Source organism: Pezoporus wallicus, unplaced genomic scaffold, assembly GCF_028554395.1.
Source record: "Pezoporus wallicus isolate ANWC-B61680 ecotype Strahan unplaced genomic scaffold, APGP_CSIRO_Pwel_v1 contig_2492, whole genome shotgun sequence".
NCBI classification, from domain to species: Eukaryota; Metazoa; Chordata; class Aves; order Psittaciformes; family Psittacidae; genus Pezoporus; species Pezoporus wallicus.
Window position 1 is genome coordinate 605,941 of NW_026637796.1, and position 14,132 is coordinate 620,072.

Sequence of the window (14,132 nt, forward strand, 5' to 3'; positions counted from 1 at the left end):
AGCCTACTAATGCAAATTGTGTTATCTGTTTCTTGAAGGAAAGATTAAGAATTTCTTCTGAGCCTATCCTGACACACTGAAGTTAGCAAGTATTTTGACAATGAGTTTTCTTGAGTTTTCATTACCGTGGTAACTCTAATAGATAGATACTTAAGATATTTGCATAGAAGTTATTGTTTCCCTCTTCTGTATCAATAATATCTGAACACGGATATGGAACAGGCTGCCCAGGGAGGTTGTGGAGTCTCCTTCCCTGGAGACATTCAAAACCCGCCTGGACACATTCCTGTGTAACATTATCTAGGTGTTCCTGCTCCGGCAGGGGGATTGGACTAGATGATCTTTCGAGGTCCCTTCCAATCGCTAGCATGCTGTGATACTGTGAATTTGGTGATGCTATAATTTGCTAATTTTGCCATTATCAAAATTACATGTCCTTATTTCTTTTAGAGATGTCTAATAATGTGATATGAAATACTGCTATGAAGTAAAGACTTTATGTTATTGCATTCAGGAAGTGCTGGGGAAAAGAAGCTGCCTATTTCCATCAAGCAATTAAAAGGTTTTAATGTTCTGATGCATGGGGCAAGTAGACTCTCTGACTGGAATAACAATTTGTGTTTCAGTGAAAAATCATTTAGCTCGTACCATATTAAAATCAAAAGAAAAGAAATGGAATATCAATATGACAGGAACAAACCATTTATTGTAGTAAAATCATGTTATTGTTTTATAAGAACTTTGATCTCAAATAATATATTAGAATTAAATTATATTTCTGATGAGATGGAACATATTTATGTTAGAAATGATCTAACTTTCAAAAGGCTGAAAAGGGGTCTCTGGAAGGAAACAAAATGGTTGAGGGGCTACATTTGTTTATCCTTACTTTGTAATTAACAGTCATTAACGACTTAAAATCAATCTGATTAATGTGGCATTGTCTTTGCCAATTTGTTTTCTGTACTGTAAAGAGAAGATCTAGGAAGAACTGTGAGAAAGGTTATTAAACTTCAATAATGAGACTAGGCAAACTCTGTATCACTTTAATGGAACAAATTAACAGTGAACAAAACAAGAAAAAAAAGTCTTTGTAAAGTTAATATGCCAAAAGCAAGCAGTAGATAACAGTTTTTAAACTAAGAACTTTAGGAATGAAATCTGACCTCTAGCCATCGTATGTGACCCAGAGATCGCAGGATTAATGTTCTGTCCCTTTCAAATACATTTAGCCAAATACTTTCTAAATTAAATATCTTGCAGCCAGCTAAAATCAGTAGGGACATGCACAGTAACTTTAATAAGTTTTAGATCAGGTATTTTTCTTCTAATGAGACTTGGCTTATTTAGGTAACAACTACTGGGGAAACAACAACAGCTTTACATTGGAAAGCCCCAGTTTATACTTTTTGGCAATAACTTGCAACACAAAGGTAGCTGAGTTTTTATTAATTCTCTTCATATTAAGGCTGATAGAAATTAGTGTCCTAATTTGGTGTGACAGTATTAGAGATCTTATTTTCACTGCAGGACTCACACCTGCAAGCATACTCTGAAAACAAAATAAGGGAATCATTAATACAGTGGATCTGCTTTGGTACTGGTAGCTCCAGTTAGCTAGGAAATTAGCTAGGTCTTCACAGGTAAGACTTCAACAGCACCCCCATTAGCTCTATTGATATCCATCTACTCACAGTTTGAAAAGTCAGTCACTGAAACTGGACATCGTCAAGAATCGAGGGCTCTTTGCTTTATCTTTTTGAAATTCTTCATCTTCTGTCCAAGTCTTCTCTTCCTCCTGTTCTAGAACAAAGCTTATTTCATAAGAAGCATTTGATTATAATCTATTATTTCTCACTATTATTTCTCAGAGGTGCACAAGAAAAGATTTCTTTCACCTCTGCTGGCGCTTCTAAATATTATCTGAAATTTTCCATCTGCCATTATATAAGAAAAACTTATCTTTAAATGGCCTACTGCACATGATGAGCATCTGCTCTGTCAGCTATTTCCAACATCATATACTTAAATATGTTTATATTTAAGAAATGGTAATTTTCTTGATTGTAAATATTTGCAAAAGCTACGAAACTTTGTCTTCTTTAGATACTGGAAATGACTTAAACTGAAAATAAAAAAATGTAAAATAATGATTTTAAATCAGCATAAATTATTTTCATTAAACAATGCAGCAACAAACCAGCAGGAATTCTGTAGACAATTACAGACATGCATGTTCTGTGTTTTGCCATGAGTTTCTTCCCCCACCTTCCATAAATCATTTGCTTAGGATGTCAGGAAAGTGCTTAGGCTGCATCACTAAACACTTAAAGCTCAAATATTTCTGCAAACCTTAAGAATCTCTTGTGTTCTTTTTATTGTTCTTATTATTTCTTTTTCCTTGGGAGACACCTTATATAAGATTAAAATGAAATCCTTACTTATCCAGAGCCTAGAGTGCATCATGAAAATTCAGCTTAAGAAGGTTCTGCAGGCAAAAGCTTTGCTTTCATTAACCTGAATGAAATTATCACAGATGAGCATTACAGTAAGACAGAGGAAAAATACCCAAACCAACCAAACAAAAAATACCCAAAGCAAAACACAACAGATATGTAATGCTTAATGCTTCAAACTTTTTCTGATGAAAAACTTCCATGCTTGGGAGCCAAAACTAGAAATTGCCTGTTTCTGTTTTTATGGGATCAAGATACAATGGTTTCATCATGGATATGTTAGCGAAATTAGCTGATTATGGGACTACAGGAAAAAAGTTTCTGTTTCATGATCTGTCAGTGGAAGAAAAAAACCTCTATTTCTTCAAGTTCAAAACCACAGAAAATAATTCAAAGTAACATATCTTAAGTAACCCGGTTAAGGTAAAGAAAAATAGCATGAAGACACTAAAATTAAAACAGATAAAACAAGATGTAACTTCTTTGTGTCTAGGTGCAGGGCTGATTTAATTTTAGATTATTTTGTCTGTAATATTCTATCATATTATTCCATTATTATTTTTATTATTACTATTGAGAGCTTTCCAGTTTCAACAACTGGAGAACAATTCTTAAATATATATTTCATTCAATAATATTTTTCAAATATGGACAATTCTCCTAATATGTACATTGTATTTAAGCATAAAAAGGATTTCTCTGTGAAAGATCTCCTGTGAAGTTTTTCATTGTATATTTTGCTGGCACAATAATTCTTGGGTCTATATAATAATATACTTAACTCTTGCCTGAAAAAGTAGAAAGTAAGTGAGAAATGCAACAATAGCATTAGAAGAAGATTGAGATGGTAGTTTGTGTTAAAAATAGACTTTCTTATCAATTCATTTGAGACCTCTGGGTGTAATCTTTAGTAAGTATATGGTAAACAAATAATAACAAATAAAAATATGTTTAAAATTCTGTTCCAAAAGCCTATTAAGGACATACCACAGAACTCACCTATTACATACACTGTCTATCAAAAGTGGTTATACTGGAAGAATGTTGCTAAAAGTTTCTGAATGTTGCTTACAAAGTCCTTGTCAGTTACAAGTAGTATTTAAAAAATATACAAACATCTTTGATAGTCTTACCTGGATGCATACTGTTTTTATTAGGAGTGGTGTCACATTCAATAAATGTCTCACTAAGTAAAGAAATCCTCAGTTTTTTTAGCAAATATTCATTATGCCTGAATCTTAGAAATTTTGAAATGAAAGTCTGTTTAGAGGGGAGCTTTTTTGCTCCTGAGCTGGAACTGTAGCTCCCAGATACAATATCTGCCTTTTTCTCATCTTCCCCACTCCCTCCATCATGCGCACATATACTCACTCATAGGGCATCAGCAGTGGACCCTCTGACACTATCTTTGATTTCTTATACCTTCTGGAAAAATGCTGGAAATGCACTATATGTAAGTCTCTGAATGATTTTCATCATCTCTCACTGTTCCTTTTTGCTGTGTCTTTATTTTTTATTTTTAATGTCTTCAGAAGGAATAACAGAAGCTAAGTCACTTCCAAGAGCCTGAGTTCCCTGCTGGAGAATTTAATGTACTGGTAAAATATTGTTTTACAGCAAATGTTTTGACCACAGAACATTCAGGGAAAAAAGACTGTAACCATCCAAAAATAAGACCCACAAAGAGCTTAATAGGCTGAGCTGGAGAACATGAAAAGATGTTCTAAAGAAGGAAAAGTGTTTCCAAGGCCTAAAGTTATTCAGGGACTGCTAGGGGCCAAGTCCACAAGGTATGTGCTAAAACACCAAAGCTGCTCTCAGTTCCCAAGTGATGGGTGATTTTTCATGGGAAATGCTATAGTAACCTGTAGGAAGGACTGGACGCTGCTAATTTGCAGGCAGCCCATAGAGTGCAGCTAATTGCTACTCAGATTGGAGATGCTGGACTGTTTGAATCAGAAGTGCTTCCAACTGTTAGGACTGCTCTAGGCATGTGGTTCAGTGAACATATGATATTCTGGCAGGGATGCAGAATGTTACTGGCAAGCTACCAGCAACCTTTATGCTCTAACCAGGTGACCGAGCAAGCCGTGCTTTCTCAAAGTTGTCTAAACAGAGGAAGGACAAAGGGAGCATTCTCACCTATTTTCTGAATGCTCACCACCTCTGAAGGGAGAGAAAAAGCTTTCTTGTTATATTTGCAGAAGCTGACATGCAGAAATGACATACTCTGTTATTCTTCTGCTCCTATGCACATAACTAAAAAATCAATATCAGTGCAAAGTCTGGCAGAGATGTACACAGACAGCAGCATTTCAGCAGAGGGATGTTCTCTTGCAAAATGAACTACTACTTCAGGTCTTTCCTAGGAAATCTAGGGGCATGAAAGAGGAGGAAACCTGTTCATGTATGGTGATCTGCTTGAGTCAAGAGCTCTTGGAGGCAACAATGTCCTATTTTGAACCTAGTGGACCCTAGGAGGGCAGAAGATATTCTAGGAATAAATTCTCATGTTATTCTTGGCCTTCCCCTACCATAAGTGAGAGAAAAAGGCTTTCAGAGAGAATTCTGTCAAGGCATTCTTTGAAAGACAGTTTTGAGATTTGCCGGCTGCGCAGACTCTCGTGCTATTAGTGGACCTTTTCAGGACATTGCTTTGTCGTCCAAGGAGACATTTGAAAATCCCCTGCAAAGAGTATGGTGCTGCTTTTTCAAATTTTCTGGGAGAGAACCTTGCAAATCCTGCTTTAGAAGTGGTGTAGGGAAGATATGGGAGAATAAATTTGAATGAGAAATATATGTGTGTATATAAAATATTTCCTTCTGTTTTGGTCAGTCATATGCCTCAGTCATTCACAGGGACTCTTTTTCTCACTCTTTTTGTGCCATTCTCCCCTAGAATAACTACCATGTGCCTATCTATGTGCTTGGACCTCCTCCCTCCCTTGACCTCACCCACTTGCTGAAAAGGCAAAGATCTGTCTGGGAGCTGGAAGAGATGTGCTGTCAATCAGGTGGTGAAACCTTCTTTAACCATGTTTCTTGCAGGCAGGTAAAGGGTCCCTACAGCCCTGTTACTTTTTGTGTCTGCCCTGCCAAAGGTGATTTAGAAATCTTCCTGAGGTGGACTCTCCACTATGTAGGTTTTTGAAAAATGAAGCAGATATTTTGTGAATCCAGGGTTTTGTTTTTTTTTCCATTTGGTTTACTAGCCTGAACAAATCTAGTAGTCTGGGACTCAAGAGGTGAACCATCAAAAGAACAGTCCCTGATAACTATGCCTACAACATATTTATTTAAAAAAACAGTGACCTAGCATTTGTGAACAATGAGATACATGGCTACTGGGAATACCCTCTTTTTTTAAATGGCTCTGATGTTATAACAGTAATCTGGTGTGAATTGGGGCCATTAAAATGTCAAGAAACTAACTGCCTTTGGAGGATTGTGAGGATAGATTTACTTTATCAGTTTTTCACACAACAGATCAGAGAAAACAAAAATCCACCAGCTCTAGGAAGACTCATGGGACAAAAGTAGCTCATCATATTTACAGAATTCCTAATATTGTCAAAAAGAATTCAAAGCCACTGTTTAAAGTATGTTTTCTTCTCCTGGGGTTTTTGTTTTGTTTTGTTTTGTTTATTTGCTGTTTGTATTGGGTTTTTTTTGTTTGTTTTTTGTCCTTACTTGTAAATCTTGAATATCAACACTTCATGTCAGATTTTTAAGATGGTCTCGAACCAGATCCTCTCCTACAGTGGGCATGAGGTCTTCATTCTCACAGTCCCTGCATCTGCCTGACCAGACCACCCAAGTCTTGGAAGACAGACGCAGGGACTGTGAGAATGAAGACCTTGGGCCCACTGTAGGAGAGGATCTGGTTCGAGGCCATCTTAAAAATCTGAACGCGCACAAATCCATGGGTCCTGACGAAATCCATCCATGGGTCCTGAAGGAGCTGGCAAATGAAGTTGCTAAGCCACTGTCCATCATATTTGAGAAATCATGGCAGTCAGGTGAAGTTCCCCATGACTGGAAAAAGGGAAATATAACCCCCGTTTTCAAGAAAGGGAAAATGGATGACCCAGGGAATTACAGTGCAGTCAGTCTCACCTCTGTGCCTGGCAAAATCTTGGAGCAGATTCTTCTGGAAGGCATGCTAAGGCACATGAAAAACAGGAAGGTGCTTGGTGACAGCCAGCATGGCTTCACTAAGGGGAAATCCTGCCTGACCAATTTGGTGGCCTTCTCTGATGGGGCTACAGAACTGATGGACAGGGGTAGAGCAGTTGATGTCATCTACCTGGACTTGTGCAAAGCATTCGACACTGTCCCACATGACATCCTTGTCTCTAAATTGGAGAGACATCAATTTGATGGATGGACCACTTGGTGGATAAAGAACTGGCTAGATGGCCACACACAAAGAGCTGTGGTCAATGGCTCAATGTCCGGCTGGAGACCAGTAACAAGTGGTGTCCCTCAGGGATCGGTGTTGGGACCGGTCTTGTTCAACATCTTTGTCGCTGACATGGACAGTGGGATTGAGTGCGCCCTCAGCAAGTTTGCCGATGACACCAAGCTGTGTGGTTCGGTTGATACCCTGGAGGGAAGAAATGCCATCCAGAGGGACCTTCACATGCTTGTGAGGTGGGCTGATGCCAGCCTCATGAAGTTTAACCATGACAAGTGCCAGGTCCTACACCTGGGTCGGAGCAATCCCAGGCACAGCTACAGGTTGGGCAGAGAAGAGATTCAGAGCAGCCCTGTGGAGAAGGACTTGGGGGTGTTGGTTGATGAGAAAATGAACATGAGCCGGCTTCAGTGTGCGCTCGCAGCCCAGAAAGCCAACCGCATCCTGGGCTGCCTCAAAAGGAGCATGACCAGCAGGTCGAAGGAGGTGATCCTGCCCCTTTGCTCTTGTGAGACCTCACTTGGAGTATTGTGTGCAGTTCTGGTGTCCTCAACATAAAAAGGACATGGAACTGTTGGAACAAGTCTAGAGAAGGGCCACAAGGATGATCAGGGGACTGGAGCACCTCCCATATGAAGACAGGCTGAGGAAGTTGGGGCTGTTCAGCCTGGAGAAGAGAAGGCTGCATGGAGACCTCATAGCTGCCTTCCAGTATTTGAAGGGGGCCTATAGGGATGCTGGAGAGGGACTCATCACTAGGGACTGTAGTGATAGGACAAGGGGCAAGGGGTAAAACAGGGGAAGTTTAGGTTGGATATAAGAAGGAAATTCTTTCCTGTTAGGGTGGTGAGGCACTGGAATAGGTTGCCCAGGGAGGTTGTGAATGTTCCATCCTTGGCAGTGTTCAAGGTCAGGTTGGCCGAGGCCTTGGGTGAGATGGTTTAGTTTAAGGTGTCCCTGCTTATGGCAGGGGGGTTGTAACTTGATGATCTTTAGGTCCTTTCCAACCCTAACTATTCTATGATTCTATGATTCTAATATTTTCACAACTAAAATCTGTGGAAATCCACACTCTGATAGATGCATATGTTTAACTTCAGTTGCCATCATTGTAGATTTGTGATACAACTAATTCAAGCTTTTTAATGTACAGATCATTGAGGTAGAAAAGATTATATTAAAAGGTAAAAGATTATATTACGTCTGGAAGAAACTTTGTTATCTAAAAAAATCACTGCTATTAACTATGCCTTTTTTTCAGGGTAGTATTCATGACAAAAATTAATATCCTCAGCGCTGACTATTTGCCTTTTAGACGTGATTACTCATTCTAATTTGTTCTGGCATCCTCAGTATCTTAAGTCAAAATATCTCTTAGTATAAACATCTAAATTATGCATGAACAGCCTTATAGGATCACAACAAAGCCCATCCAGTCCTATGCCCTGTACTGGAAAGTGATTAGCAATAGGTGTCTCAGGAAACAGTGTAGGAAACGCAATATTCTTACCCTCACACCCCCTCCCACAACTGAAAGGTTCAGCCTGGGGATTTCCTGAACCAAGTGAAGGATCATTATGTTTAATAGGCACTCATGCATCTCAGACTGCCCATTAACACATTTACACTTACAATCCTATAGCAACACACCTAGAAACAGGATCCAAGACCCTGATTTAGGGACCTTGGCTTCCTTTTGCAAAATGCAAAGAATGTTTAAGGGATGAGCCTTTTTTTGGACCCAGGCTTTCTGCGCCCCTCTTCACCTTCTGTCAAATGGGGAGGTTACAACTCCTCTCTCAAGCACTGAGGAGCTAGGCAAACAGGAAGAGACACCTAAACACCTTAGGCTAGGAGGTGGCTGAGATCTCTTCAGGTTTATGACATTAGGAGTTTCTTGACAATTTTATTACAATATCCAACAGTTCTGTTACAATATCCTAAAACCAAACCACTGGCATCTGGAAGAAGCAGAGGGAGAAAGAAGAATCCTGTGAATAAAGGGGCATTCTATCACCATAAAAACCAAAACACCATGCTGTATGGGAAGGGCAAATCTATGTGAAACAGATTCAAGTATTTGGAAGAGCATGCCAGTTGGGGGATGGTGTTAATATTAATGGGATGTAAGCATTTACCTAGGCTAATCAGCAGGGAAGGAAAGAGGTGTACCTTGTCAGAGGCAACATTCACATGCTCTAGAGGGGCAGGAAATTCTGGCAGATGCTTTGATAACAGAGTCTAGGCATAGATGTTTCCCTGCCTAAAAACAAAGATTGCCTCATTGCCTCTTATTTCTTGTAAATTTGAAGAATTGGGTTAACGAGGAATCTGACCACAAATGCAGATGGATGAGATGCACAACTTACATTGTATTCAAAATGTCTGTGTGTAAGCTGTTTTATGTAATCTGAATAGGAGAATAGTAAAGGCAGAATTAGGTAGGTGAGGTAAGGTATGCGTAAAAGTGGAATAGGCAGTGTGATGGCTAGATGTGTAGCATTGAGTTAGTGAAAAAGTGGACAAATTATGCAAAGCCTGAAAAGCTTAATTGATTTAGTAAATACACTAGAATACACTGGAGGGAAAGGGTGCTGGGGTTTTTTTGGTTGGGTTTGGTTTTTTTTTTGGTTGGGTTCTTTGGGTTGTATGGGTTTTTTTTAAAAGTTGAGAGGTATATTTTAGTCCATGACATGCTTTGAAATTTGTATTTAAGGAAGCCCTTTCAGTTCTGTTTGCTTCACTGCACTGAACCTATAATTGTAATTGGACATGCAGTAAGATAAGCTATGACATAAATTAATGTAAAACGTGTGAAGGAATACACTAAAAAGAGTTAGTCATCTAAAATAAAGGGTAGCTTCAATACTCTCCTAAAAGCCCTGTGATGCATCTTCCAGTATCAGTGAGAATTGTGCATGTCAGCTGGGGAGTAAAAATAGATCACTTAGTGATCTATTAGTTAGTCACTTTCTTCTCATCAAGTTTCATATAAACAAAGAACAATTGAATCCATTGTAAATCTTATATAGAATCTGCACCTTTGTTATGCAAGCTGCAAAGGAAAGTAATTAAATTGAAGATGTGGTAGAGAAAAGTAATTAAATTAAATTGAAGATGTGGCTTCTAATTAAGATGTATAGTATACTAGTGACTTAATTTCTCAGGTTATTAATTGCTGTAAAATAAATGTCTATGTGACTCAGCCTTTCAAGCTTCTGACTTCAATGGCAATGCAAAGCCCTTGACATTTCCACAATGTGCTCAGTACGACAGAGGATCAAGCTCCTAAAAGTATGTATTTTTCCCATTTTACTAGGGTCAAAGTAATAAACATTCAACTCCTCAGAGACATGTCAAATATACATATGAATGCATAAAACCATAATGTGATCTTCCACTATGATTAAGCCAATGATGCCATAAAAAAATGTAGACTCCCACTGCTTTGGACTAAGTTTTGTATCTGTTAACCTGCATTGGTAATTCTGCAAAAATTAGGTTCTTTGTTTTGATGACTGAGAATTACTGAATCAGGTGTGAATAACTCCATGTGACTGTTTTAAATTTCAGTCTTAATCTATCCTTCATAGGCCCAATCTGTTTTATATACACCAATGTAGCTGGCAAAAGCTCCAGTGGTTTCAAAAGAGTTATACCTGTAAAAATTTGGTAAAAAGATACTGGAATCTATCCGCTTTATCTTCATGACTTTCTATCCTGAATTTCTTGTGCCCTAAACTTGCCTCTCTTAAAATTAATGGATGTTTTTCAATTACTTCAGCTGGAACAGGATTAGACCCTTGAAAAACTGTGTTAGTATCCTCCCCAGTGATGTTCATACTCCACTAAATTCCATTAGAAAAACTAATTTTATTCTAAACACTTATAACACAGCATTTAGGTAGGAAAAAAGTATCATCAATCAATTGGTGTTATCCCACAGACAACATTACACACATCAGTGCTGTGCTCAGAAGGCAAGAAGGCCCAGATGAATTGGTACAGTTTGATTTTATTTTTTTTCACTTTATGAACTGCTGCAAAGATATATAACAATATGTAGCTATCATTTCTATTGTTAAACTTGAGCATATATAAAGGTCTTTTAGGAACAGAACAGGTCTACGCAGCAAATTATAAGCTTACGTAATTTTACAGGGAAATACATGAGACCAGTATTAAAAGAATTAAAGTTTTATATGATAGAATTATGATTAGCAGCCAGGCAGTAAACTTTGTGTGATCTATTTATAGAACAATGTGGGCAATGAAATTTTGCTTGTATATAATAAAAAAAATGCACTCTATCTCAATGCAGAATGTGTGTTTGTTGTAACAGAAATTGAGGGACTTAAGGTTCTGACAGGAACATGTTAAAGGGAATATAACTGATAGAGGCCATTAACATATAGATTTTTCTGAGAAGGTTGACTAGTGTCACCAGTGTAACTTTCTGAGTTCATAAGACAGATTGGATAATCAAATATACTTTAAAATACCTGAAAATCATCAGAAAACTTTTCAGTTTTTTTTTCCCAAATTATCCTCAAACACCAGAATAGTCACTGGACATTCAGTTACCATCTGAGTAGAACAGACTATATGAGTTCTGACAAAATGACTGAAAATTAATGAAGACAATGGAAGTTATGCAAGCTAGTGAGTAGTAATAAACATAACAAAATTGACTGAATGAAAAAAAAAACTTTAGAAATTAAAAATTACAGCAAAAGGTTCCATTGAGTAAGATAATTGCTTTTTGCCTAGCTTCTGAAAGAATTAAAATGATTTTTTTTTTTTTCCTATTTTGACGTCATACTTCTTGACAAAGTATGTTGACTGTACTGCTTAGGTATGTAATATCTTGAAAGGTAATTTTATTAGCTTTTAGAGCTAAGAAGACAGTTATACCTTTCTGTAGAACCCAAGTAGTAGAATTTTACCAAGCAGTTCTTGCATGAAACTCAGGAAGTTACAGATTAAAGATACACTTTTAATAGTGATTTAAGCCCTCAAAGTAATAATAAAGGCATGTTATTCCTTGGAACAATGTTATTGGTTTGGGTAGGAAAATACATTTTGAATTTTTATTTATGAAAAGAAACATTCTAATTAAAATGTAGGTATCTTAGGGTTATTAAAGCCACCCTTACAAGCTGAGGCATTTGTTGACTACAGTTGATCATTATTACTTGTTGAATACAATGCAGTAATTTTCATTTTGTGTTATAATAACATCAAGTCTAAATACCCTGCTGTATACATTGTTGCATTACACTAGAAATTATTGTCATTTCTACACACTGAACTTGATGGAGTATGGATAGAATCTGATTCTGTTCAGCTGGTATTTGAATCATAAAGAATCAATCCACTAGAATCAGTTCACCTACACTACTACTTCAGTGCAGTTAGTCTTGATGAGGCAGGTGTAAATAGAAGGGAATTAAGGTCTTCTTTCACTTCAATCTTTTAAAAATATTTGTAACATTCAGCCAAAGCCAATTAGAATACAGCTCTGAAATAACAACAGAAGTGTCCTTATGACTCCAGTAATATTATTCTTTTCATGCCATAAAAATAGCAGTCCACTTCCTTTGTCCTCTTCAGGCCTTGCTTATTTACCACTTAAATATCAGTAACTGCAATAACTTAACCTTTGGTTGTGTTCTAATGGACCTGCAATTAAACAGGCAGATTTTCATTGTCCTCTATTTGAGTGGAATAGTGCTAGGCACTGCAAAGCAAGCTTCTGCAGAGCATTTGCAATAGGAAGGCGTCCCATTTGTATATTTGTAACAACGTACTATGAGCTGTGTGTCTGCAATACATTATTGATCAAACAATTGTTATAAACAGGAGCATCTAATTTCGCTATCAGCACCAACCCTCAGATCTCTGAAAGCTGAGATGTAATTAATACATTCACATAGAATGCATAAACTATGACTAGAAGACTGCCTCCAAAAAACCACGTGAGAAAAAGAAATCAAGGCAAACCTCATAAGGAATTATAATGCTCATTAGATTACATAGCTTTTATGACCTCACTTCTCCCCAACATGCCCTTCTTCTGTCAACATTCAAAACCTCATTATAGATTTGCCAAGGCAAGTTTATTCTCAGTTTGATCAGAGAAAGAAAATCATAAAATTCTGCTAAATCTTCTGACGGTTCTGCTGTCAGGGCTGTCAGGCTGGGATATGTACTTTGCATGAAATGAAGCAGAATATAGTAGCATAGAAGGGGCCACAAGAGCCTCTTCATAACAATGATTTATTTATTTTCACATTAAGTATGCCTTTGAGCTGTCAGATGATGCAAGGTTATTGCTGTTGTTTATTATTTATTATTGGTATTATTATCAGACCTCAGAGTAGCAATGGACTATGATCCAATTGTTCTTGCTGCTGTACACAGCTCTGCCATGACCAAGTGTATGTTTAGAGAGCAATCATAGGCAGGACTGTGGCATTGCAGGTCAGCTTTACTCTCTCTAGCGTGTGTAACAACAGTGAAATCACCATAGAATGCACTGTGGCTGCCTCTGACAAATTCTGGTACAATCTTAAGATCTCATTTGTGTATGGCCTCATGTGGGCTGCTACCACTGCAGTCTGCAGTACAACAGTGATGGTGGTGGTGGCCAAGCCAGGAAGCTTGATGTTCTTGCAGTGGCATTACAAACAAGGTATAGGACAAGATGAAAGTGGGGTAGGCAGGCAGTGGAGGAAACAGTGAGGCCTGGTATTATATGCACAGCGGCCATAGGACACCAGCTGCCTATCTAGTGATACTTTTCTTCAAGGTTTCATAAGAAAAGGATATTTTGCAAAGAAGTGGTTATCCCTGCAGAGTCTTTTCAAGTCTCAGAAGCAGTGGTGGAGAAAATCAAATTGTATTTGCTAAACAGACGTATCAAATAGGGTCAGCAAGAGGGAAAAGCTTTTGAGAAGAACAAGTTAAAGAGATAGAGAAGCTGAGGGTGACCTGTCTGAAGAAATGAGCTAGAAACATGAGTTTTGCAAAACCTGAAGGAGTCCTTAGCTTTACAGAAGAAAGAAGAGAGCAATGGCAAAGATTTCAATCAGAACCTACCCTATATCCAACCTGCTTTTTCTACTGCATAGCTCAGGTGGACAATTTGTCCATTTTGTAGAGTTAAATCACAGCTTCTTATTGTATGGACATAGAGAATGGTCTAATTTATATCCATAGAGAATGGTCTAATTTATATCCATTTATATCTTGCACAT

The 14,132-nt window shown here is 37.8% G+C and overlaps 1 long non-coding RNA gene across 1 annotated transcript in view; it reads right to left on the bottom strand.

Annotated features, from left to right (window-relative positions):
• LOC130598269 (uncharacterized) overlaps nt 1–14,132 on the bottom strand; it is a 471,069-nt gene that overhangs the window by 321,062 nt on the left and 135,875 nt on the right. The window lies entirely within an intron of this gene.